At 37.3% G+C, this 26298-nt stretch overlaps 1 protein-coding gene across 1 annotated transcript in view; it reads left to right on the forward strand.

Annotated features, from left to right (window-relative positions):
• The window catches only part of ZNF438 (zinc finger protein 438), a 217073-nt gene that overhangs the window by 39608 nt on the left and 151167 nt on the right, over nucleotides 1–26298 (forward strand). Inside the window, 1 exon segment of the mRNA XM_081156151.1 lies at nucleotides 11959–12017. The gene's annotated coding sequence lies outside the window, so the exon portion shown is untranslated.

Genomic DNA, 26298 nt, shown 5'->3' on the forward strand with positions numbered 1-26298 from the left:
GTAATCCTGGGTCTATTTTTATGAAAGAAATGTAGTATTGAAATATGGTTGTATTGTTTTTAATTGTTTCAAAAATTATAGTTTTCTGCCGTTTCATTGTATGGTTACTAAACTTGAAATTGTTGATTCTCTTCGATGGCTACTATTTGCTGTACATAGTAATTTTAAAATTTGAGAATATTATATCTCTGTAGGTACTGAGATACCTGGTAAATTAAAAAAAAATTGTACTACATTAAGATTATTAAATTTTGATTTAATAGTTTAACATGAAAATATTCCAACCCATATGGTTTCACAGGCACTGTCTTTTTTACTTTAGAGTACCTTTATTTAATGAAGTTTTTACAAGACAAAGCTTGTTAAATACATTGAATCTATTTATAATTCTTTTGAACATTTTACCAAATTTAGATGCTGCTAGAATATAAGCACATTGAAGTTCATTTCATCCTGGTACATAATATAAATTTAACTAAGTAAAAAAAAAAAAAAAAGATTCTCTGTTTAAATTAAATTTTGAATTAAAGATTTCTAGCTAACTGAACCATGAAGTTGAAGTTTAGAGTGCTTGATTGAAAACAGTTTAGTCCTATTGATAATTTTACAATGTGAGTCTTAAAAGCCTCAAAGTTTTCTAAGATGTAGCAAAAAGAGAAAACACGTACTGCTATCCTGAAGTATTTTCTTATTCAACAATATCTTTGTCACAGAAAACATTTTAGTTCAGTTTCTTTATGTGTGTGTGTATGTGTGTAAATATTTACAAATTTTGATTGGTAGACGTAACTTCTTTGGTGGATGCAGTTGTAAAATATGTTTGCTTCTACACTGATTGCTAGTATATTATTAAAGTATATGGCACAGTTGTGAATTCTATGTGAATCACAACCCAATCCAACTTTAGTTTTGTTCCATAATTTTTTAATTAATATGAACATTGTTTTATATTCTATGATGTTGTGCTTGAACAAAATTTGTGTTATTTCTATAAAAACAAATACAGTCTTTCCTCATTAGTCACAGATTCCATTTTGCAAATCCTTCTACTTACAAAAATATATTTGTAATCCCAAAATTAGTACTCATGGAGCTTTTATAGTCATTTGTGGACATTTGCAAAGTGAGAAAAAATTTGGATTGCTTAACATACATTTTTCAGCTTAGGTAAAATGAAGCAGTTCTCTGCCTTCTTTCAGCTCTGATACTGTAAATGGGCATCTTTTCCTGGTGCCACATTTTTTGCATTTTTATGCTTTTTGTTGGTGATTTCTCTTTTTAAAATAGTGCCCAGGAATAGTGCTGAAGTGCTGTATATTGTTCCTAAGTACAACAACGCTGTGACATGATGTATTTTACAAAGAAAATATGTTTTAAATAAGCTTCATTCAGAGGTTCAAGATGGCTGCAGTGTAGCTGGAGGCTGTGTGCAGGTGCTTCTCACCAGGGACAGGATTTACAGTTAAACTACAGAGCAATCAACTTGAAAAACCAATTGAAGTGTAGTCGACCTAAAATATTATATCTAAGAAGCACTGAAGAAGTCATGTAGAGACTGGTAAGAGGAGCGGAGATGGGGAAAGAGAAAGCCCCCTTGAGTAGGTGTGGCGGCTTAGGGGCCGGAGGGAAATCAGGGCTACAAAACAACCTACCTCTGGGTCTGCGGGGTCTCAACCCCACACCGGGAACCCCAACCCAGAGCAACAGAGAAAATAAGAAGAGCCCGCATAGCATCAGGCAGAAGGAATCAAGGGGATTCTGTCTGCCTGGGAGACTTGGTCTGCATCTTCCCAGTGAAGGAGCACTCCTATTGTTGTTAGCAGCCCCAGCCTAAGAAGATTGCTCCAGACTCCATCTGCTGGAAAGGTTGTGCATGCATGTTTGGGGTCTGGGGGCTGCACCCAGCAATGACTCTGAGGCACCCTCTATTTTCTAGAACGGCATTGGGCTGAACCTGCCAGTGACTAAATTGGTTAGCTTGGGGAAAAAAGAACAGTCTCTCCCACCTCAGGCTTAAGGTCAGAGCCCCATCCCCCAACTGTGGAGCTGCCCAGCCTTTCTGGTCCTGCTGAATTGGCAGCATAGGGGAACAGCGTAGGTTTGAGATTTATGGCCTGCACTGGGGGTCCGAACTCTGAAATCCAGCCCTGCTTTTGCTGAGACCAGCTGTACAGAGAGTATGGAGTCTGGCACAGGGCTGATTTTCTGCCCCCTCCTGCTTGGTTGGATGGCACAGGGGCACCAGTGCCATGAAGAGCTGGGATTTTTGTGGTGTCTCCCAGGGAGGTTTCTGTCAGGGAGATAGACAGGCAGGTGAGTCCTGAGCTCTGTAACTGCATTGTGGGGAGGCATATCCAAGGTTCCTCAGAGTTCCAGGGCACAGCCCTGGGAAGGAGAGATAGTGCCTGTCCCCCTCTCCTGGAGGCTGTGGATACCACCCCCAATAGGAGACTATTTGATTCAGCCCAGTGAAGTCTCTGATACCACTACTGGGCGCAGTTCTGTGGGGAATGGGAGAATGTCTCAGAGCAGGACATCCAAAGTGTGGGACCCTTGAGATTATTGTCTGGGACCAGGAGGAAGTGCTTAGCCCCATCCTGTGTGCTGGGCCAGCAACATTCTCAGTGGGAGACTCTTGGATCTACCCCACTGAGCCCAGGATAGCTGAACCTGCTCCTGCAAAGGATACTTCAGGTTGTACCCAACCTGAACCTGCAGCGAGCTCCCTTAGGGGATATTAAAGTTGGAGACTCTGGCAGAGACTGAGAAGTTTGGCTTTGAAGCAGGGACTAATTTCCTCTCACTGAGTGCCTGTGTAATCCCCATGCAGGGGGCCCACTAGCTCAATCTAGGCTGGCCTGGGTTCATGCTACAAACTATCTTTGGAAGGCTCTGGAGGAAGACCAGGTAATATCAGGCAGGAGGTGGAGTAGCTGACAGGTGGAGGCAGACTTCAGGAGCTTTGGTCTGACTGCAGGTCTTCCCGCAGCCCTAAGATGGAAAAAGCTGGCCCATTTACATAGATTGCCCCCCCACCCCCCCAGGTTTAGTAGACACTGACACAAACAATGAACAGAGTGGTAGATACAGATAGGTAACCAATGTCAGTTACACACAAATGCTGACAGCGACCTGCATCTGAAACCCACCCAAGAGGACCCAGAACCAACACAACCAGTGTTGGACTTCAGACCACACCAGAGCTTGACCCATCTGGATATGCAAACAGCACACCCAAAGGGAGGTCTGGCAGGCTGTAGATCCTGCTAGGAACAACCCAGCCTATGAGGGCAGCATCTGCACAGTGTCTCATATATGGTCATCAAGATTTACCTCTGTAGCCCTGGATGGTGTTAGTCAGTGGTTAGAACACTGGCCTATGCACTGAAGGGCTGCAGGTTCAATTCCAGGTCAAGGGCATGTGCCTTGCTTGAGGGTTTGCTCCATGACCCCTGTCGGGGTGTGTGAGAGAGGAAACCAGTCAATGTGTTTCTCTCATATCAATATTTCTCTCTTTCTCCTCCTCCCTCCTTCCCTTCCACTCTCTCTGAAAAGCAATGGAAAAAATAGCCTCAGGTATGGATTAAAAATGCAGAAGTTTTTTTAAAAAATATTTACCTCTATAGACACCCAGCCTGAAGTGTTAACAATTGTGCCACTGAGCTCAACACATAGAAACAAACAGAAAGCCAAAGCCAAAATGAGGAGACAAAGAATCATGCCCCAAATGGGAGAACATGAGGAATCTCCAGAAAAAGAGCAAAATGAAATGGAGGCAAACAATTTATCAGAAGCAGAGTTCAAATAATGGTTATAGGATGCTCAAAAGCATGAAAAAGGACATAGAAACCATGAAAAATAATCAGTCAGAAATGAGGAATGCCATATCTGAAATACAGAATACACTGGAAGGAATTAATAGTAGGGTGGTTGAAGCTGTGGATTGAATGACTGAATTAGAAGATAAGATAGGAAAAATCACTAAATCATAGCACAAAGAAGAAAAAATAATTTAAAAGCAGGAGGATAGTTTAAGGGAAGTTTAGGACAACATGAAACATAACAACATCTGCATCATAGGGGTGTAAGGAGAAGAAGGCAAGTAAGAACCTGTTGGGAGAAATAATGACAGGAAACTTACCTAACCTGGTAAAGGAAAAGTCACACAAATTCAGGGAGCACAGAGTCCCAATCAACATGAATTAAAAGAGACCCACACCAAGATACATCAGAATTAATATGACAGACATTAAAGACAAAGAGAGAATCTTAAGGGCAGCAAGAGACAGTTGTCTACAAGGGAGCTCCTATAAGGCTGTCAGCTGATTTCTCAACAGAAACATTATAGACCAGAAGGAAATGGCATGAAGTATTCAAAGTAAAGAAAAGTAAGGATCTGATACCAAGAGTCCTCTGTCCTGCAAGGCTGTCATTCAGAATTGAAGGTGAAATAAAGAGCTTCACAGACCAAAAAAAAAAAAAGGCTAAAGGAGTTTATTTCCACCAAACTAACATTTCAGGAAACGTTAAAGGAAATGCTATAAGAAGAAGCAGAGACAGAGGAACAAAGGTATAATGAATTAAAATGGTAATCAATAAGTACTTCTCAACAATAACCTTAAATGTAAATGGATTAAGTGCCCCAATCAAAAGACATAAGGTTGCTGAATGGATAAATAAACTTTCCCCATATACATGGTGTCTACAAGAGACCCACATCAAAACAAAAGACTTACACAGGATGAAAATGAATGGGTGGAAAACAATTTTCCATGCAAATGGAAACAAGAAAAAGGGGGGCATAGCAATACTTATATCTGACAAAATAGACTTCAAAACAAAGGCCATAACAAGCAACAGAAGGTACATAATACGAAAGGGATCCACCCAACAAGTGGATATAATGTTTGTAAACATATATGCACCCAGTATAGGAGCACATAAATATACTTAAAACTTTTGGAGGACTTTAAGGGAGAGATCGATAGCAATATAGTCAATAGTAGGGGACTTTTAACACCACACTGACATCATTGGATAGATCTTTCAGACAAAAAATCAACAAAGAAACAGTAACCTTAAACTACACACTAGATCAGATGGATTTAATTAATATCTACAGAACATTTCACCCCAACGCAGCAGGATATACATACTTCTCAAGTGCACATGGAACATTCTCAGATAGACCACATGTTAGGACACAAAAGAAGTCTTAAATTCAAGAAGATTGAAATCATGTCAAGCATCATCTCAGGTCACAATAGCATGAAACTAGAAATCAACTACAAGGAAAAGACTCAAAAACATTAAAACATATGGAGGCTAAAAAAGTTATTAAACAATGAATGCATTACCAATGAGATCAAGGAAGAAATCCAAAAACTTTCTAGAATCAAATGCAAACGAACACACAACAACTCAAAATCTATGGGACACAGGGAAAGCAGTCCTGAGAGAAAACTTAATAGCATTACAGGCCTACCTCAAGAAACAAGAAAAAAAATAATTGAATAATCAATCTCACCCTACATCCAAAAGAATTAGAAAAAAAATAAGAAAAGCCCAGAGTAAGCAGAAGGAAGGAAATAATAAAGATCAGAGTAGAAATAAATGACATAGAGATTAAAAAAAAATACAAAAGATCAGTGAAACCAAGAGCAGGTTCTTTGAAAAGATAAACAAGATTGATGGACCTTTAGCTAGACTCATCAAGAAACAAAGAGACAAAGAGAGAGGACCCAAATAAATAAAATAAGAAAGAGGCAAAGTAACAACTGACATCACAGAAAAACAAAGGATTATAAGAAAATACTTTGAACATCTATATGCCAACAAATTGGACAAACTGGGTGAAATGGACAGATCCCTAGAAATACACAATCTTCCAACACTGAATCAGGATGAATCAGAAAACCTGAATAGGCTGATAACAACTAAAGAAATTGAAGCAGTAATCAGGAATCTCCAGCAAACAAAAGTCCTAGACTGGATGGGTTCACAGGCAAGTTTTACCAAATATTCAAAGAACTATAATCTGTCCTCCTCCAACTGTTCAAAAAAATTCAAGTAAAGGGAAGATTTCCAAGATCTTTTTACGAAGCCAGCGTTATCCTAATTCCAACACTTGATAAAGAGACTACAGAAAGAAAATTACAGGCCAATATAGATGACAAAATCCTCAACAAAATATTAGCAGATCCAATCCAGCAATACATTAAAAGATCATACACCATGACCAAGTGAGTTTTATTTTGGGGAAGCAAGGCTTGTACAATATTCTCAGATCAATAAATGTGATACATCACATAAACAAAATGAAGATAAAAATCACGTAATCATATCAATAGATGCAGAAGTAGCATTTGACAAAATTCAGCACGAATTTATGATACAAACTTAGCAAGCTGGGAATATAAGGATAATTCTTATACATAATAAAGGCCATATTATACAGCCAGCATCATACTCAATGGGCAAAAACTAAAAGTGTTTCCCTTAAGATCAGGAACAAGACAGGGATATCCACATTCAATATAGTACTGGAAGTCTTAGCCACAGTGATCAGACAAGAAGAAAAAATAAATGGCATCTAAATTGGATAAGAGGAAGTGAAACTGTCATTATTCACAGATGACATGATATTGTACATGGAAAACCCTAAAGAACTCCACAAAAAATGGCTAGATTTAATAATTAAATTTGGCAAAGTAGCAAGATACAAAATTAACATCCAGAAATTGATGGCACTTTTGTACGCCAATAATGAACTCTCAGAAAGAGAAACTAAAAAAACAAAAATCCTATTCACCATTGCTGTAACAGAAAATAAGATACCTTGGATAAAACCAAGAAGGTAAAAGACCTAAGAAAACTATAGGGCATTGAAAAAAGAAGTAGAGGAAGATACAACGAAGTGGAAGCATGTACCATGTTCATGGAATGGAAGAATTACCATTATTAAAATGTCCATACTACCCAAAACAATCTACAGATTCAATCCAATTCCTATTAAAATACCAATGGCATGTTTCAGAGATCCAAAACAAATATTCTAAAAATTTATATGGAACCAAAAAAGCCCCTAAATAGCCTCAGCAAACTTGAAGAAGAAGAACAAAGTTGGAGGGATCATAATATCGAATATCAAACTATATTACAAAGCCATTGTAATCAAAACAGTCTGGTACTGGCACAAGAACAGGCATATAGACCAATGGAATAGAACAGAGAACCCATGCCATTATGGTCAATTAATATTTGACAAGGGAGGAAAGTGCATATAATGGAGTAATGATAGTCTTTTCAGTAAGTGGTGGTGTGAAAATTGGACAGGTACATGCCAAAAAATGAAACTAGACCACCAACTTACACCATATGCAAGAATAAGCTCAAAATGGATGAAATACTTAAATATAAGTCATGAAACCATAAAAATCCTAGAAGAAAACATAGGAAATGAAATCTCAGACATCTCACATAGCTGTATTTTTGCCCATACATCTCCTAGGGCAAGAGAAACAAAGGAAAAAATAAACAAATGGGATTACATCAAACTAGAAAGCTTCTGCACAGTAAAAGAAACCATCAACAAAATGAAAAGGGAACCCACTATATGGGAGAACATAAATGCCAGTGATACATCTGATAAGGGGTTAATGCCAATGATACATCTGATAAGGGGTTAATTTTAAAAGTATATAAAGAACTCATACAACTCAACACCAGGAAGACAAATAACCCAATGAAAAAATAGGCAAAGGACCTGAATAGACACTTTCTCCAAAGAGGATATATAGAAAGCCAATAGACATATGATACAATGTTCAATATCACTAATCATCGGGGAAATGCAAATCAAAACTGCAAGGAAGTATCACCTCACACCTGTCAGAATGGCTACCATCAAAAAATCAACAAACGGCAAGTGTTGTGAGGATGTGGTAAAAAGGGAACCCTAGTACACTGCTGGGGGAAATGCGGACTGGTGCAGTCACTGTGAAAAACAGTATGGAGTTTCCTCAAAAAATTAATGGAACTGCTGTTTGATCCAGAGTTCCATATCCTAAGTATCCCAAAACACCAATCAAAAAGAATATGTGCACCCCTATGCTCACAGCAGTGTTATTTACAATAGGTAAAATCTGAAAACAGCCCAAGTGCCCATCAGTAGATGAGTGGATAAAAAAGCCATGGTACATTTACACAATGGAATACTATGCAGCTGTGAAAATGAAGGATCTCTTACCTTTTGAGGCATCATGGAGGGACCTGGAGATTACTATGCTCAGTGAAATAAGGCAGTCAGAGAAAGACAAATACCATATGATCTCACTTATATGAGGCATCTAATGAATAAAATAAACTGACAGACATATTTCCAGAGACATAGATGCATGGAGCAGACTGACAGATCTCAGAGGAGAGGGGTATGGGTGGCATGGGAAGAGATTAACTAAAGAACTTATGTCCATATATGCATAGCCTATGGACACTGAAAATAGTGTGGGAAAGGCCTGGTGTGGGGTTGGGGTTGGGGCTGGGTGGAGGGGGGACAAAATGGGGGGAAATGAGGGACATCTGTAATACTGTCAACAATAAATTTAACAAAAAGAAGCTTCATTCAGGTATGAGTTAATACTATTGACTGTGAGTTCAATGTTAGTGACTCAGCTATTTATATTAAAGTGTCTTTAAGCAGCAATACACTTAAAACAAGGTTATGCTTGATTAGTTTATGAAATTGTTGTGGGCAAAGGCTCACAGGAGCCTAACTGTATTTCCACTGAGAGAAATGATTTGGTTTTCACAAATTCAGTGTTCATGGTGGCTTTATAGAGCTTAATTACTTTGAATAATGAAAACTGACTATAATTTTATCTTTGTTGTTGAACATTTTTACTGAGTTTAAATAGCAATTACAGCAATGTCTGGTGTTTCATGTTTCTACAGAATGAACTTCCAAAAGCTTTACTTTTATTGCATGGTTACATGAAAACAATCAAACCATTATTGGAATTAACTAATTTTTCAGTTGATATGTCTCTGGACACTGATAGGAAGCTAGCATCATTTAAGTGTGAATTTCTTCTGCTAAGAGAGCCACAAATAACTGCTGTCACGTAACTTTGTTTAAATGAGATAATTTGTAATCATAACTGACTAAGATAAATGTAAAGTACAGTCCTTTTTTTTTCTTTTTTTTATTGTTGACACTATTACAGATGTCCCCATTTCCCCTCCCTTTGCTCACCTCCACCCAGCCCTCTTGCCCCCTTTCCTCTGGCCATCACCATAGTCTTGTCTGTGTCTGTGGGTTATGCATATGTGTTTAAAGGACAGTCATTTGCTCTAATTGGAAAGTCATGCTTTATAGTGTAATATTTAAAAAAATTTTCTCCATATGCCTTTCTTAATTGGTGTAATCAAGCTAGTCATAAGCAGGGCCAGCAGCACTGAATATTTCTTCCACCCTTCACTTAAGACGGAAGGAGTCAGCTGTCCCTAGCTATTCCTGAACTCCACTTTTTCTGTAAGTGGCTTGGATGCTCTTTGAGGATGAAGTGTCAGTTACAGCCCATCCAGAGGTGGGCTACAGCTCAGGGCCTTTCACATTTAATCACATGTTTAATGGCACTGGGTTCACTGCATGTGCATCTCACACTGCTCAGTGAGATTATGGCAGAGCCTGAAAGTAAAAGTCCTGGCTTATTATAATGCTACTCTAAAAAATAGTCTTTAGAAAATGGAAAATCCAGGACAAATAATAAAATGGTTGGGACAGTGAGCATAATTTGGTACTGTCTTAGGCAAACTATTACACAAAGACACTTTACCAGACACTTTTTTTCAAAAATTTCCTAACCCCAAACTCTTAATTACTGTTTCCCCTCAAAAACACTGTGCTCTCAATATGATTCACTTGTTTATGACTGTTTAGTAATTTTCACAGCATTATGCATGTGGAAAAGAATGTGAAGCATTCTTCTTAGTTTTTATTCAGTGTGGCCTTTTTTTCATAACATTTTCTATTTATCTTAAAACATATTAAATTTTGCATGCCTTTATATTAATTAATTATTTCTAGATATGTCTTTTATCAGAATTTGCAGATATTTTCTCCTGTTTGTTAGCTTGTCTTTTCATTTTTTTGTTTTCCTTTTTATTGAATTCATGGGGGTGACACTGGTTAACAAAATTATACAAGTTTCAGGTGCACAATTCCACATCATCTGTCAAGTCAAGTCTCCTTCCATCACCATTTATTGCCCCATACCCTCCTCCACGTTGCCCCTCCCCCCGCTGGCAATCACCACATTGTCTGTGTCCATGAGTTTTTTCTTTTTTTCCCCTCAATCCCTCCAATGCCTTCCTCTCCAGCCTCCCACCCCCAACAGCTGTCAGCCTGCTTTCTATCTTTGAATCTATCTCTATTTTGCTTGTTAGATGATTTTGTTTCCACATATGAGTGCAATCATATGGTATTTGTCTTCCTCTGACTGGCTTATTTCACTTAGCATAATACTCTTCAGGTGCATCCATGCTGTTGAAAAAGGTAAGATTTCCTTCTTTTTATAGACAATAGTATTCCATTATATAAATGTACCATAGCTTCTTATCCACTTATCTACTGATGAACACTTGGGCTGCTTCCAAATTTGGGCTATTGTAAATAACTCTGCAATGAACATAGGGGTGCATATATTCTTTCCAATTAGTCTTTCAGATTTCTTTAGATAAATTCCCAGGAGTGGAATCACTGAGTCATAAAGCAGTTCCATTTTTAATTTTTTAAGATAATTCCATACTGCTTTTCACAGTAGCTGCATCAATCTGCATTCCCACCAACAGTGTACAAGAGTCCCCTTTTCTCCACATCCTCGCTAAAACTTGTTGCTTGTTGATTTATTGGTAATACTTACTCTGATAGGTGTGAGGTGATACCTCATTATGGTTTTAATTTGCATTTCTCTGGTGATAAGTGACACAGTATATTTTCATATGTCTGTTGGCCATCTGTATACCCTCTTTGTTTATTCAGGTCCTTTGCCCATTTTTTATTTGGATTGTTTGGGGGGGTTTTGGTGTTTAGTTTTATAAGTTATTTATAAATTTTGGATATTAACTCTTTATCATATATATCAGCAAATATGTTCTTCCATTGTGTGGTTTGTCTTTTCATTTTATTGGTTTCTTTTGCAGTGCAAAAACTTTTTAGTTTGATGTAGTCCCATTTGTTAATTTTTTTCTTTTGCTTCTCTTGCCCAAGGAGATATATCAGAAAAAATATTGCTATGAGAAATGTCAGAGATTTTACTGCCTATGTTTTCTTCTAGAAGTTTTATGGTTTTGAGTCTAACATTTAAGCCTTTAATCCATTTGAGTTTATTCTTATGTATGGTATAAGAAGATGGTCCAGTTTCATTTTTTTGCATGTAATTGTCCAATTTTCCCAGCACCATTTGTTGAATAGACTGTCTTTATCCCATTGTATATTTTTCCCTCCTTTGTCAAATATTAATTCTCTATAAAGATGTGGGCTTATTCTTGGGCTCTATTCTGTTCCATTGATCTATGTGTCTGTTTTTATGTCAGTGCCATGCTGTTTTGATTACTATGGTCTGGTAGTATAGTTTGATATCAGGTAGTGTGATTCCTCCCACTTTGCTGTGGCTATTTGGGGTCTTTTGTTGTTCCATATACATTTTTGGAATATTTGTTCTGGTTCTGTGAAATATGCTGTTGGTATCTTGGTTGCATGCCTTTATTTTTAAACTAAAGACATATAATTTATTTATGGAATTATTTTCCCTTAAATTAGTTCTTATATCCCAATAAAAAGAATATATAGTAATTAAAAATGAAATTTGGGAGTGAAAGCACAGCAGCTTTTATATATATTTGATAAAAATAGATTATCTGAATATGATTATAATAATACTTTATATTTTATTACAGGATTAATAAAAAGGACTTACCATTTATCTATGACCTTTTACTGGAACCTTGAGAGATAGGTAAGTGACAAGCATTTTTAGAAGAAATATTTCTGAAACATTAAATAATTTGATCTAATAAGTCCCTGGCACATATCTTACTTTAGAGATTTACCTCTTTTCTCCTTAAACAGTAATAGAAATGTCATGTTTACATGAATCTTAATGTAACATTTTCCTAATATCCAATAAATCACATTTTCGAAGGAGCTGTATTTTTATAATGAGGGCATTGCTAATCACACACACAAGTTTAGCATGTTCTACAACTTAAAGCACTAAAAAAAAGTCATTGAATGTTATGTGGTACCCTGGATTGGATCTTAGAACTGAAAAAAGGCATTAGGGAGTAAACAGGTTAAATCCAAATAAAGTCTGTAGGTTAGTTAATAGCAATGTACCAATGTTAGTTTCTTAGTTTTGACAGAGCTGTGGTTATGTAAGATGTTAAATGTAGGTAAAACTGGGTGAAGGGTATATAGGTACTCTGTAGTATCTTTGCAACTTTTCTGTAAATCGAAAATTATTCCAAAACAAAAACTTATTTAAAGCAGAAAAAAATCAAGGTTTATTGATTTAAAATTATAGTTCAGACGTGACTTTTCTGTGTAATAGTTTGAAAAATAAAAATTATCTTTGAAAAAATCCAAATTCCATGAAGTAGAGATGTAGGGAAATATGCAACTATAGGTTTCATTTTTCAGTTCATAACAGGTGTGGGATTTTATTTTTTGCATATATTTATTACTGGCATGGTGTCCATGGGCATCTCCTTGTACTTGGCTATAGGTTTGCTCTGGGTCCTTCAAGGTACTTGTGTGTTCTTCGGTAGCTTAGTGCAGCACTTTCTGTTAACACAAGCAGGCCTTTTAAATAGTTCCCAGAACTGCTTTTTTTTTAATGTACTATTAGAGGCAAAAAGACTAGTGATGTGACTCAGTGGTTTGGAGGTGAGATCCTCTTAGTGTAGTTTTGTTCAGTCACACTTACTTGAGCTTCTGGTACAAGTACTAGATACCGATGACTTGTTGTTAAAGGGTATGAATAAAGATGAACATAACTTTTAAATAACCATTTCTGTAATTGAGCTAAAATAATTTATTGCTATCAGATAATAGAAATTCTCAGTTTCCAAAATGAACTCTAGCAGTATAACTCTGTTAAATTTCTATAAATATTAAAAGAGTATAAGAAGGGAGCTCTGAAACTATTACATAACTTTTCATTAACAAAAGTAAAATAGCCATGTTGGCCTTATAAATGTTTTCCTGCTTCTATCGCCAACTTTAATTATTTTAAATTTAAATTTCATAAAGGAAAATAGAAATACATTATACTGAAAGGATATAGACATTTAAAACAAGAGACCAGGGCCTGCATGAGTCTTACAGAATAATTGTTAGGCTTGGAAAGTTCTGTTTTGCTTGATGTTTATCCAGAATTGTTGTTATCAATCTCATGTTAATAGAATTTACATATTTACATCTTAGTTTTGTAACATAACTGTGCCAACCTTGGTAAAGAAGTTTAGAAAAATGGAGGAGAGTTTTTTCAGGACAAGTTTAAATGTTATTGATTACATACCAGTTTACATATTAAAAAACCAAAAAAAACCCTTTTTGTCATTCTTCTGTGTTAGGAGAGCATTAAAAGTGTTGCTTTTAGAGATATGATTTATCATTCAGCTGACTGACTATCATTTTGTGGTCATCTAAAGTATAAATGAGAATAGCTAATACGTATTGAGTGCTTTCCATGTACCAGGCACTTTATTTACAATGATCTCATTTAATCTTCACAAACACTATGAGATAGTTTACAGATGAGGCTGAGAGAGTAACAGATGTCTTCAGGCTAACCCCTTAGGGTATGGGGCAGAAAGAACAAGTGCCCTTGGTGGCTGTACCTACAGTTTGATTCATAATGTTACCAGCTTCCAGGAAATCCTGAATCCTTGGACACATGGTAAACTTCAGATTACTGTAGTTCTTCTGGGTAAAAGGATGTCTGGTCACACTGGGTAACCTAGAGCAGATTTTTCCCTGGGGTAACTAGCCTGGAGTACAATCTCCGGTTCTCTGTTCTGGCCTTGATCTGGCTCATTCTGCAGTTCCCTAACATGTCAGTTGTTCTCTGTCACCTGATTAATTGCTAACCACTTACTTATTGTGTGCTTCATTGATCATATGCCAAGAACTTTTGGCAGCTCTGGGGAATATGATCTCAGTTTGTCTCCTGGTCAGTGTTGGGCAACTAGAAGTTGTTAGTTGGGGTGAGAATTTGGATCCAGAAGCTGGGACACATGCCAGAGGCTAGGGATGGAATAATTGAGCAGCTGACACATGAAATGCAGCTATCCAGACTCAGTTAATAGGCAGGAGTCAGAAATAGAATAGGCACATGACTTTGAGAGATGGTGTTTAAAGAAGATTATGATGGCTGGCTGTGGACTTTGTAGTTTGTAGATATAAAATAATTTCAACTGCTTTTTGAGGAAGAATAAGTTACCAACTTATTCATTATAGTGCTTACTACTCTGAGCAGAAATCTCTAACTTCTCCATCTAGCTATGTCGTTCTATAGTTCAAAATCTCTAGTCCCTTTTACACTTGAAAGCATAAAATGCACATAGAATTTCAAAATCTCCCATGCTATCTCTTCTTCTTCATGGTCTCCAAAAGGCGGCATTCTTCAGGGCCCAGTCCTTAGCCACCTTCTACATTTATTCTCTATGTGATCTCATGTAATCCTTTGCTTTAAGTGATACCTATCCTCCCAAATTTATTTATTTGCCTTGATCATTCCCATGTATTCAAGGGTCATGTCTATGTCTGCCTAATCAACATCTCTATTTGAAAGTCTAATAAACATATCAAACTTTACATGTTTGAAATAGAGCTCTTGAACTCTCCTCCCAAAACCTGTTCCTGCCTCCTCCTTCATTTCAGTAAATGGTCCACCCAGTTGCTCACGCCCAAAACTAGAAGTTATCTTGGACTTTTCTCTTTTCTTCTTAACCCACATCCAGTCCATCAGTAAGGCTTATATGTCTTCCTTTCAAAATATATCCCAGATCCCCCCTTACTGCCACCACCCCACCACTACTACTTGAATATAACTTATAATCACCATTATAAGTTCCTAGGCGATAATAATAACTGGCCTTCCTTATCTCCTCCTTGTACCTCTCCAGTCAGGTTTCCATCTAGGAGCAAAAGTGTTTTTCTTTTTTTTTAATGTTAAACAATTTCTGTCGTTCCCCTGTTTAGAACCCTTTAGTGGCTACCCATCACACTCAGTATAAAACCCCAAGTCTCACCTTGTTTTACCAGACCCTGCGTGTTCTGCTTGCTGACTTTATCTCCTACCATTCTGTCTTACTCATTTTGTTCTAGCACAATTGCCTTCTTGCTGCTCTTTCAATTCTCCAAGTTGGTTTGGAATAAGCCAGATCCCTCCTACTTCCCTACCCTACACCATCATTAAACAGTTCCATCCTCTAGCTTCGTACCAGTTGAGGTGGATTTAGAGAGAAGAAAAGTACATATACAAGCCTTTTTAGCACATGTAGTAGGAGAGGTCATACTATAAATTTTGCGGCTTTATTATTCCAAGTTTCTGTCATGTGAATTGCTTTCAAGTACTAAGGGGCTGGAGATTTAGAGTTACAGAAAGACATAGCTAGATCAGTGGAGAGAAGTTACAGAGAGTGATTTCTGCTCTTAATGAGCACTATAATGAATACATTGCTTACAATCACATTGGTGTGAAAATAGGCTGGGCTGCTTCTTAAGACAGTGAGTTCTCCATTACTGTGTACGAATTGGAGTGATCATCTCTTGAGATGTGAAGGAGAAAAACTGTTCTGGAGTGGTGGAGGGGACAGTTGATTTCTAAGATCTTCCCAATGCTGAGATTATATCTTTTAGCATCTTTTTTCAGAGCAATTATTGTTAGCGCCTCCTGAGATTAATCTGCCTGTATTTGTATTGGAAGCTTTTACCAATTTTACCAATGAAGTATAAAGCACTTTTAGGTGAAGTTTACAATATTTGAGATGAAAGAAGAGCTAATATCAAGGTTGATTTTCAGTCAGATTGGTCAAGTCCTCATCTAAGGAATTTATTACTTTGAGGAATTTTTGTTCTCTCATTTTTTATATAAAACTTATTTTGATTGATTTTAGGTCTAAAATGACCAATATGTACATACTACACAAGTTCCCTAGTAGATTTTAGTTATTAAACAAAAGTTTACTGAGTTGTAGAAGTAAGTAACATGATATTTGGAAATAGCCTTTGCTTAGAGTTTGCTAGCAATGGAAAATTCCCCTCATCCTTAGACTTAAACCAAAAGCTCTTTAAGAAGTAGTGACCATATTTGGACGTTTCATTGAGGGTGAAATAGCCATTTCCTTATCTTATCTTATAAGAAATGCAAAAATAATGATTTAAGTAATGTAGAACTTAAAGCTATAAAGGCTTTCAGTTGGACCTGAATAAGGCTATTCATGCAAATTTGTTTCCTATAACCATTGAACTGTGGCACGTGGAATTAATGATATAGGAAAGAATGATTTTCAGGACTTTGTAATACTAAAGTACTTTATATATGATTGCTTTGATAGTTAGCACCAAAGGATGAGACATGTAAAAGTTGCAGCCAGCCTGTCATAGCTTCTTGCAACACCAGGTCCTGCCCCATACCTCCATGTGCTTGGCACTCCATACAAAATCAGCTTTCTGTCTTCCCCATGTTTCTGATTTTGCTGCCCCTTTTACCATTATTCCTATCTCTGTATTTTAGATTGATTCTTCTTTCTTCTTGGTTACTATTTTGATTTCACTTAAACAAAACTGCAGTTCTGACCCAAAACAAACACATTGGATTATCTCATGTATTGATATTCCTGTCTTGACTTGAGCCAAGGATACTTCTAGGAGGTGATACAGACAGTCGCACCTTTTTGATTCTTAAGGTAACATAAACTTTGCATGTGTCCTGGTTCTTGACATCCTATACCTAGGAGAATAATTTTTGCACCTGCCTTTAGAAGATGACTAACAGATCTACAATCCTTTTAAAGCCAATAGAGAAGTAATAAAGCAGGGGGAAAGCAGTTCTCAAATGTAGTGCACTTGTCTTTTTTTTTTTTAATTATTGTTCAAAATATTACAGATTTCCCCTTTTTTCCCCATTGACCCCTTCTACCCTGAACCCACTCCCCACTGCAGGCCTCCACCACACTATTGTCTGTGTCCATGGGTTATGCATATATGCATATAAATTATTTGGTTAATCTCTCCCCACCCACACCTTCCCTCTGAAATTTGTCATTCTGTTCCATGCTTTGTCACTGAATCTCATTTGTTCATCAGATTATGATGTTCTTTACATTCCACATTTAAAGATCATGTGATATTTGCCTTTCTCTGGCTGCTTATTTTGTTTAGCATAATTTCCTCCAAGTCCATCTATACTGTCCCATACTTGTACAAGATCATTCTTCTTCACAGCTGCATAGTATTCCATGGAGTAAATGCCTCACAGCATTTTTATCCACTCATCTACTCATGGGCACTTTGGGCTGTTTCCAGATCTTAGCTATTGTAAATTGCACTATGAACAGAGGATGTTTTTTCTGATTACTGTTTTAGGATTCTTAGGATATGTTTCTAGAAGTGGGATCACTGGGTCAAAAGGCAGTTCCATTTTTAATTTTTTGAAGAACCTGCATACTGTTTTCCATAGTGGCTGCACCAATCTACATTCCCACCAGCAGTAAACCAGAGTTCCCCTTTCTTCACACCCTCGCCAGCATTCGTCATTTGTTGATTTGTTGGTGGTAGCCATTATGACAGGTCTGAAGTGATACCTCATTGTGGTTTTAATTTGCATCTCTCTGATGATTAGTGACCTGGAGCATTTTTTCATATGTCTCTTAGCCATTTGTATGTCCTCTTTGGAGAAATGTCTCTCCAGGTCCTTTGCTCATTTTTGAATTGGATTGTCTTCCTCTTGTTGAGTTATATGAGTTCTTTGTACAGTTTGGAAATTAGTCCCTTATCAGATGCATCCTTGGCAAATATGTCCTCCCATACCATGGGGTTCCTTTGTATTTTGAGGCTGATTTCTTTTGCTGTCCAGAAGCTTTTTAGTTTGATGTAGTCCCATATGTTTATTTTTTTCTTTTGTTTCTCTTGCCCTAGGAGATGTATCAGTGAAAATTCCACTACGGGAGATGTCTGTGACTTTACTGCCTATGTTCTCTTCTAGAATTTTTATGGTTTCACAACTTACATTTAAGTCTTTTATCCATTTTGAATTTATTCCTGTGTAGGGGATAACTTGGTGATCTAGTTTCATATTTTTTCATATACCTGTCCGATTTTCCCAATGCCATTTATTGAAGAGACTGTCTTTATTCCATTGTTTGCTCTTGCCTCCGTTGTCAAATATTAACTGACTGTAATGGTGTGGGTCTATTTCTGGGGTGTCTTTTCTGTTCCATTGATCTATATGTCTATTGTACCAATACCAGGCTGTTTTGATTACAATGGCTTTGTAGTGTAGTTTGATATCTGGTAAAGTGATCCCTCCAACTATGTTCTTCTTTCTCATGATTGCTGTGGCTATTTGGGGTCTTTTTCGGTTCCATATAAATTTTTGGAATATTTGTTCCAGCTCTGTGAAATATGCTGTTAGTGTTTTAATAGGAATTGCATTGAATCTTTAGATTGCTTTGGATAGTATGGAAATTTTAATGATATTAATTCTTCCAGTCCATGGCCATGGTATATTCTCCCACTTGCTTATATCTTCCTCTATTTCTCTTTCAGTGTCCTCTAGTTTTCCCAGTATAGGTCTTCTATATCCTTGGTTAAGTTTATTCCTAGGTATCTTATATTTTTAGTTGCAATGGTAAATGGTATTGCTTTATTAGTGTCTCTTTCTGAGAGTTCATTGTTGGTATATAAAAATGCCATTGATTTTCGATTGTTAATTTTTTATCTAGCTACCTTGCCGAATTCATTTATTGAATCTAGTAGTACTTTGGTGGAGTCTTTAGGGTTTTCTATGTACAATATCATGTCATCTGCAAATAATTACAGTTTTACTTCTTCCTTTCCAATTTGGATACCTTTTATGTTTTCTTCCTGTCTGATGGCTGTGGTAAGGACTTCCAGTACTATGTTGAATAAAAGTGGTGAAAGCAGAGAACCCTGTCTTGTTCCTGTTTTTAAGAGAAATGGTTTAATTTTTTGACCACTGGGTATTATGTTGGCTGTAGGTTTATTATATATGGCCTTTATTTTGTTGAGGTATGTTCCCTTTATTCCCAGTTTGCTGAGAGTTTTTATCAAAAATGTGTGCTGGATTTTGTCTAATGCATTTTCTGCATCTTTTGATATCATATGATTTTTGTCCTTCATTTTGTTTATGTGGTAAATCACATTTATTGATTTGTGAATATTATACCAGCCTTGCATCTCCAGAATAAATCCCACTTGGTCATTATATGTGTTCTTTTTAATATACGGCTGGATCTCCATTGTTAGTATTTTGTAGAGGATTTTATCCTCTATGTTCATCAGGGAAATTGGCCTGTAATTTTCGTTCTTTGTAGTCTCTTTATCTGGTTTTGGGATTAGGATAATGCTGGCCTCATAAAAAGAGCTGGGAGTTTTCCCTCCTCCTGAATTTCCTAGAATAGTTTGAGGAGGATAGGTGTTAATTCTTCTCTGAATGTTTGGTAAAACTCACCTGTAAATCGGTCTGGTACCAGACTTTTGTTTGCCTGGAGTGTTTTGATTACTGCTTCAATTTCATTAGTTGTTATCAGCCTTTTTGGGTTTTGTGATTCTTCCTGATTCAGCTTTGGAAGATAATATGCTTCTAGGAACTTGTCCTGAAATCCCAGGTTGTCCAGTTTGTTGGCATATAGCAGCTCATAGTATTTTCTTATAATCCCTTGTATTTCTGTTGGGTCAGTTGTTATATCACCTCTTTCATTTCTGATTTCATTTATTTGGGTCCTCTCTCTTTGTTTCTTGGTGAGTCTGGCTAAAGGTTCATCAATCTTATTTATCTTTTCTAAGAGCCAGCTCTTGGTTTCATAGATTTTTTTGTATTGTTTTTTTAGTCTCTATGCCACTTATTTCTACTTTGATTTTTACTATTTACTTCCTTCTACTTCCTTGGGGATTTTCTTGCTGTTCTCTTTCTAATACTTTTAGTTGTGTTAGATGGTTATTAGAGCTTTTTCTTGTTTATCGAGGTATGCCTGTAATGCTATGAACTTTCCTCTCAGGACTGCTTTCACTGTGTCCCATAGATTTTGGGTTGTTGTCTGTTCATTTTTGTTTTTATTTCAGGAAGTTTTTACTTCTTCCTTGACCTCATTGTTAACCCATTCATTTTTTAATAACATGCTATTTAGCCTCCATGTATTTGAATGTATTTGAGTGTTTTTACTGCTGTTGAATTCTGTTTTCATGCCATTGTGATCAGAGAAGATGCTTGCTTTGATTTCATTTTTCTTGAACTTGTACAGGCTTATTTGTACCCTAACATGTGGTCTGTTTTTGAGAATGTTCCATGTGCACTTGAAAAGAATGTGTATTCTGCTGCTTTGGGATTTAATGTTCTGTAAATGTCAATTAAATTCACTAAAACTAGTGTGTCATTTAAAGTCTTTGTTTTCCTGTTGATTTTTTTGTCTTGACGATTTGTCCAGTGATGACAGTGGGGTGTTAAAGTCCCCCACTATGATTGTGTTGCTGTCGTTCTCCCCCTTAAAGTCCACCAAGATATATTCATATATTTAGGTGGTCCTATATTGAGTGCATATGTACTTATAAGGGTTATTTTGTCCAGTTGGATCAATCCCTTTAGTATTATGTAGTAACCTTCTTTGTCTCTTGTTATTATCTTTATTTTCAAGTCTGTTTTGTCAGAAATAAGTATTGCTACTGCAACTTTTTTAGTTTGTTTGTTTCCATTTGCATGGAATGTTTTTTCCATTCCTTCACTTTCAGGCTGTGTGAATCTTTTGCTCTTAGGTGGGTCTCTTATAGACAGCATATATTTGGGTACTCTTTTCTTATCCATTCAGCTACCCTGTGCCTTTTCATTGGCGCATTTAATCTGTTTACATTTAAGGTTATTATTGATACATACTTATTTAATGCCATTTTTTCCCTTTATGCTGATGTACCTTTTTCTCAATATTCCTTCTTTTTATTCTTAAGGCAATAATTTTAGCATTTCTCACAATGCTGCTTTGGTGGTGCTGAACCCCTTTTAGCCTTCTTTTGTCTGGGAAGCTCTTTATTTCACCTTCAATTTTAAATTATGGCCTGCTGGATAAAGCAGTCATGGTTGCAGGTTCTTGCTTTTCATTACTTTGAGAACTTCATGCCACTCCCTTCTGGCCTGAAGAGTTTCTGTTGAGAAATCTGGTGTCAGCCTTATGAGGGTTCCCTTGTAGGTCATTGCTTGTCTCTCTCTTGCAATCCTTAATATTCTCTCTTTGTCCTTAACATTTGGCATTTTCACTATAATGTTTCTTGGAGTCATTCTCTTTGTGTTCCTCTTGTTTGGAATACTCTGTGCTTCCTGTACTTGTGTGGCTTTCTCCTTCACCAGGGAAGCTTTCTGTCATTATTTCTTTCAGCAGGTTCTCTATCCCTTGCTGACTTTCCTCCACCTCTGTCACCCCTATGATGTGAATGTTGTTTCTCTTCATGGTGTCCCAAAGTTCCCTTAAAATATCCTCGTGCTTTTGCATTGTTTTTTCTTTTTGCTGCTCTGATTGTTTTTTCTACCTTATCTTCTCATTCACTTATTGTATCCTCTACTTCACTGAGCCTGCTTTAAATTCCTTTCAGCATATTCTTGATATCAGATATTATATTCTTCTTAATTATCATATCTATATCTTTTTTCATACTGATGGAGCTTTTACTAAGTTCCTGGATCTTGCCATTAAGTGTCTTGTGGTTCCCATTAATTTCCTTGAGTTTCTTTATAACCATTCCTCTGAACTCTCTTATAACTTGCATAACTCCATCTCATCAAGGTCTTTTTCTGGCGATTTTTCCTTTTCTTTAGTTTGGGGGTTATTTCTTTGTCTCCCTATGTTTGTGACTCTTAGTGTTTGTATCTGTATATTAGATATATTGGCTGTCTCCCAGTCTTGTGGGGTGGGACTTTGTAATGTGTGTCCAGTGGGTCCCAGAGGTGTGTTTTCCTTCTGCTTCTGAGCTATATGCTCTAAGCATGTCCCTTTTGTGGGTTCTTTGGGCTTTCCTGTTGTGATTGGGTCTAGATAGTTGTTGACTTGTTCTTGGGAGGTCCCTCCTCTCAGGTTGGCTAACTCTGAGGTTTGGCCACAACCACATCATGTGAGCTGTTGCAGAGGTGCTGATAGGGCAAAACAAACACAACCAAACTGCCAGGAAACAAACAGTAACTTATAAAATATTCTGACAATCACAATGAAAACAACCCATGAAAAAGTGAAATTGGGAGAGTGAAGCAAGAACACAAATGCTAAAGTCAAAAAAAAAAAAAAGAGAGAGAAGGATATTATTGCTAATAGTAAAAATAAATAAATAAATAAATAAATAAATAAATAAATAAGATAAAAATAAAAAATCGAGAAGCTACTAGGAGATAAAAATGGCAGAGAAAATATTTTGAAAGGAAAGAATGGCAAGGAAAAAATTAAGGGTAGAGCACAGGAATAGGAAAATGGTTGAAAAATAAACAGTAAAAATTAAATAGAAAGACAAACACAAATGGACAAACAAAAAGACAGGAAGACAGAGAATAAAAGAGGAGAAAAAGAAAAAAAGAAAGTTACGCTAATGGAAGAAGAAGAGAGAGAACGGTAAAGCAAAGGCAGGGAAGGCGTCCAATAAGAGTTATGGGGGAAACAATAGAGAAAAGCAATAAACTTATTGGTCATAATGATAATAGCAGAGAATATCAAGAAAATAAAAGCAGAGAATATCAAGAAAATCTTGATAATAGAACAAAGAACAAAACAAAACAAAGCAAAACAATCAGCAAGACAAAGCAAATTTTTAAATTAATTAAAAAAATGAAAAGTTAAAAATTAAAAATTTATAAAGAAAATTTTTTTATTTTCTCTCTTTTTTCTAAAAAAAAGAAAAAGTCAATCAGGTGACTTTTGTCTGGGCAGCTGATGTTGTCTGAGGCTCATTGTTTTGTATGCTGATTTTGGGTCTCCTGGGAGGTACTTGTGTGTCAGCCAATGTCAGGAGCTGTATAGTATTGACTCTGGTGTCCTTCGGTAGTTGGCTGCTCTGAGGCTCTCTGTGGACCACCTCTACTTGTCATCTATTTTGCCTTCCCCTTGTTGTTGCCTGGTCTTACTCTAGCATCTTCTGAAGAGTCTTTAGGGTGCAAACTGGATAGTATAGCTCTGGATGTTGCTCCCCTTACTTAGAAGTTTTGCTCTCAGGCACTCACTGTGGGGAAGTTAGTCTCTGCTTCAAAGCCAACTCCTCATTCTCTACCATATCCTCCAGTTCTCATTCCCCATACAATGGCCTGCTGTAGTTTCAGATTGAATTTAGTCTGTTGCCTTTTCTGTATGGACAACTTTAGTGGCCTTGGCTCAGTGAGTTTGATTAAAAAAAGATTCTGGTGAGCACATTGCCTGCCCAGCCCCCAGAAGGGGTTTTAAGCTTTTCCTCCAGTTCCCAAACAATAGTCCCTGAGATTCTTAGTCTTGTGTTGTTGTCCTGTGAGCTGTTCTCCCTTACCCCTCAGGACTGTGACCTGAGGGGCATATATGGGGCTCCAGTCAGCCGAACAAGCCCCTTCCCTGTTGGGAGTGGTGCTCTTACCCTGGGGGAGAGGTGGGCATGCTCTGCCTCTCCTTTTCTAGGTCTGGTTGGCTGATCGCACATGGTGCTCAGTTCAAACTCTGTACAATGCAAACACAGATTCCAGCTTTTGCTGGTCTGTCTCCCCAGTGCAAGCTAGGAAGGTGGAAATCCATTCAGCAATCAAAAACTCAAAAAAACACAAAGCAACAAACAGACAGAGCACCTGCCCTGAGAGGTCCTGACACCCCCATGCCTTGGAACCAAGCAGTAGGGTTCACAAAGTCAGCCCCATACAGGTGCCCTGCATAGCTGATCTCAGTAAAGCTGGGGCAGCTCCTTGAAGGCTATCCCTGCTCCCCTCAGAGGAGGTCAAAAATCTCTGATTCACCACATTGGCAACTCCAGCAGTTGGAGACCTGATCCACCCTCCTGGCAGCTCTGGTCCTCTCTGGTGACAGGAGGGCTCTCTTCCCCTTCCTTTTGCCACACAGTTCAAATGCTTTCTGGGGTTCTACACATTGCCTTATAGGATAGCAGAGGGTCCCTGTAGTTGGCTGCTGATCACAGCCCTCTGGCCCCTTTCTATTCAGAAGCCACACACTACAGGATAGCCTTTCCTGCAGTCAGTACCTGGGGTAAAGTCTCCTAATCCAGCTGATGTCATTAGGTGCCTTGTTTCACTGGGAAGGCACAGTCCCTTCCTCGCAGGCACACTGTTGCCCTGGCTTCGTCTGCCCGCCCTGCATGGGCTCTACTTTCTTTCTCCTCTGCTCCGCCTTTACGATCTCAGCTTTTGGATGCCAGTCCACACTCCCAAGGGGCGGGAGCTTTGCAACCTCTAACCCTTAGGCCCTGCAGGTGAGCACTGGCTTCAGAGGAACTCCCCCTTTCTACGCCCCCCCTCCTTACCAGAATCTATGATGTTTCTTCAGTTCTCCTTACTCAAAGTATGTCTACTCAGGTGTATTTCTCTTTTTTTCCCCAAGCTAGTTACTTAGTATTTTAGTGGTAAATCTAGTCCTTGGCTGGGAGCAAGGGTGCTCTGCTTCTTGTCAGAGTGCTGCCATCTTCCCTCCCTCTGATTGTCACACTTGTGTGTTTTTTTAATTTTTAAATCTTCACCCACGACCCAGGTACTTGCCCTGACCAGGAATCAACCAGCAACCTTTTTGTGCACAGGGCATTGTTGAGCCAACTGAGCCACTCAGGCTTGTCTGGGCTGGGCTGTAGTACACTTCTCTCTGTCAAACTCAGCTACTTACATCAGATCTGAGAACTAGGAATGAAATGAAACAGGCTTTTAAGCTACATATAGCTGATGTCCAAAATGGTATATTAGGTTCACTTAGAGCCTCTTTAATTACTTGTTTTTCCTCTTAATGATAATAGCAAACACATAAATAACACTGTGTTCTCAGTGCATTATATATATTTTAGCTCATTTAATCTTCATGGCAATCTTGTGAGGGAAATACTATTATAATCCCCATTTAATAGATGAGGAAACAGTCTTGGATAGGTTGCATCGTTGGTAATAGTTTCATAGCTTGTTTTGTTACAGCTGGGGTTCAAACTTAAGTGTATAATCACCTGTTATTTTTGATGCTCCAATTCTCTGACTTATAATTCTAAGAAACGTGATTAACTGATTTCTCAGACCACAACAGATTAGGAGTTATAAATTTCAAAGAGAATATAATGACCTAGGATTCCTACTTTAATGTGTTCTTCCTAGTAAAATAATTTTGTGAGGACACAAATATGTAAGTTTAGGGGAGTTCTAAAAATGTTATCATAGCAAAATAGTTATCATAGCAAAATAATTGAAAATAATACAGAAGTCCACTAATAGGCAAAATGGTTAAACTAGAACACTGTTTTTCAAACTATAATATATATATGAATCACCTGGATATCTTGTTAAAATGTAGATTTTGATTAAGTTTGTGGTGGGACTCAAGATTCTACATTTCTAACAAGTTCCAAGGTAATGTTGCTGCTACTGATCCATGGACCTCACTCTGAGTAGCAAGGAATTTCAAAACATTCATATTCTATGTTTATTAGGAACAGGTCTGAGACGAGGCTGAGATGTGTGGAGCACCTAAGATGCTCCACTCACCTCTCCCTCGTTCAGTCCCTGGTTAAGAAGCATGTTTTTAAAGATCATTCAGTGACTCTCAGTTATGTTTATAACACAATTAAAAGGAAATTTAAAAATGATATCTGCACTATTATCTCAATTTAAATTAAGAGTGTGCGTGTGTATATAAGTATACTTAGCAAAACTGTGAGGAGATACAGCACATGTTAATAGTTGTTACCCTCTGAGTAATAATATGTTTACAAATTACATATTTTTATCTTTATATATTTGGTATTTTTCAGTTTTCAATAATGAGCCTGCATAATTTTCTAGACATAGCTTATGATTATTAACA

This window comes from Miniopterus schreibersii (assembly GCF_964146895.1).
Source record: "Miniopterus schreibersii genome assembly, chromosome: 1".
NCBI classification, from domain to species: domain Eukaryota; kingdom Metazoa; phylum Chordata; class Mammalia; order Chiroptera; family Miniopteridae; genus Miniopterus; species Miniopterus schreibersii.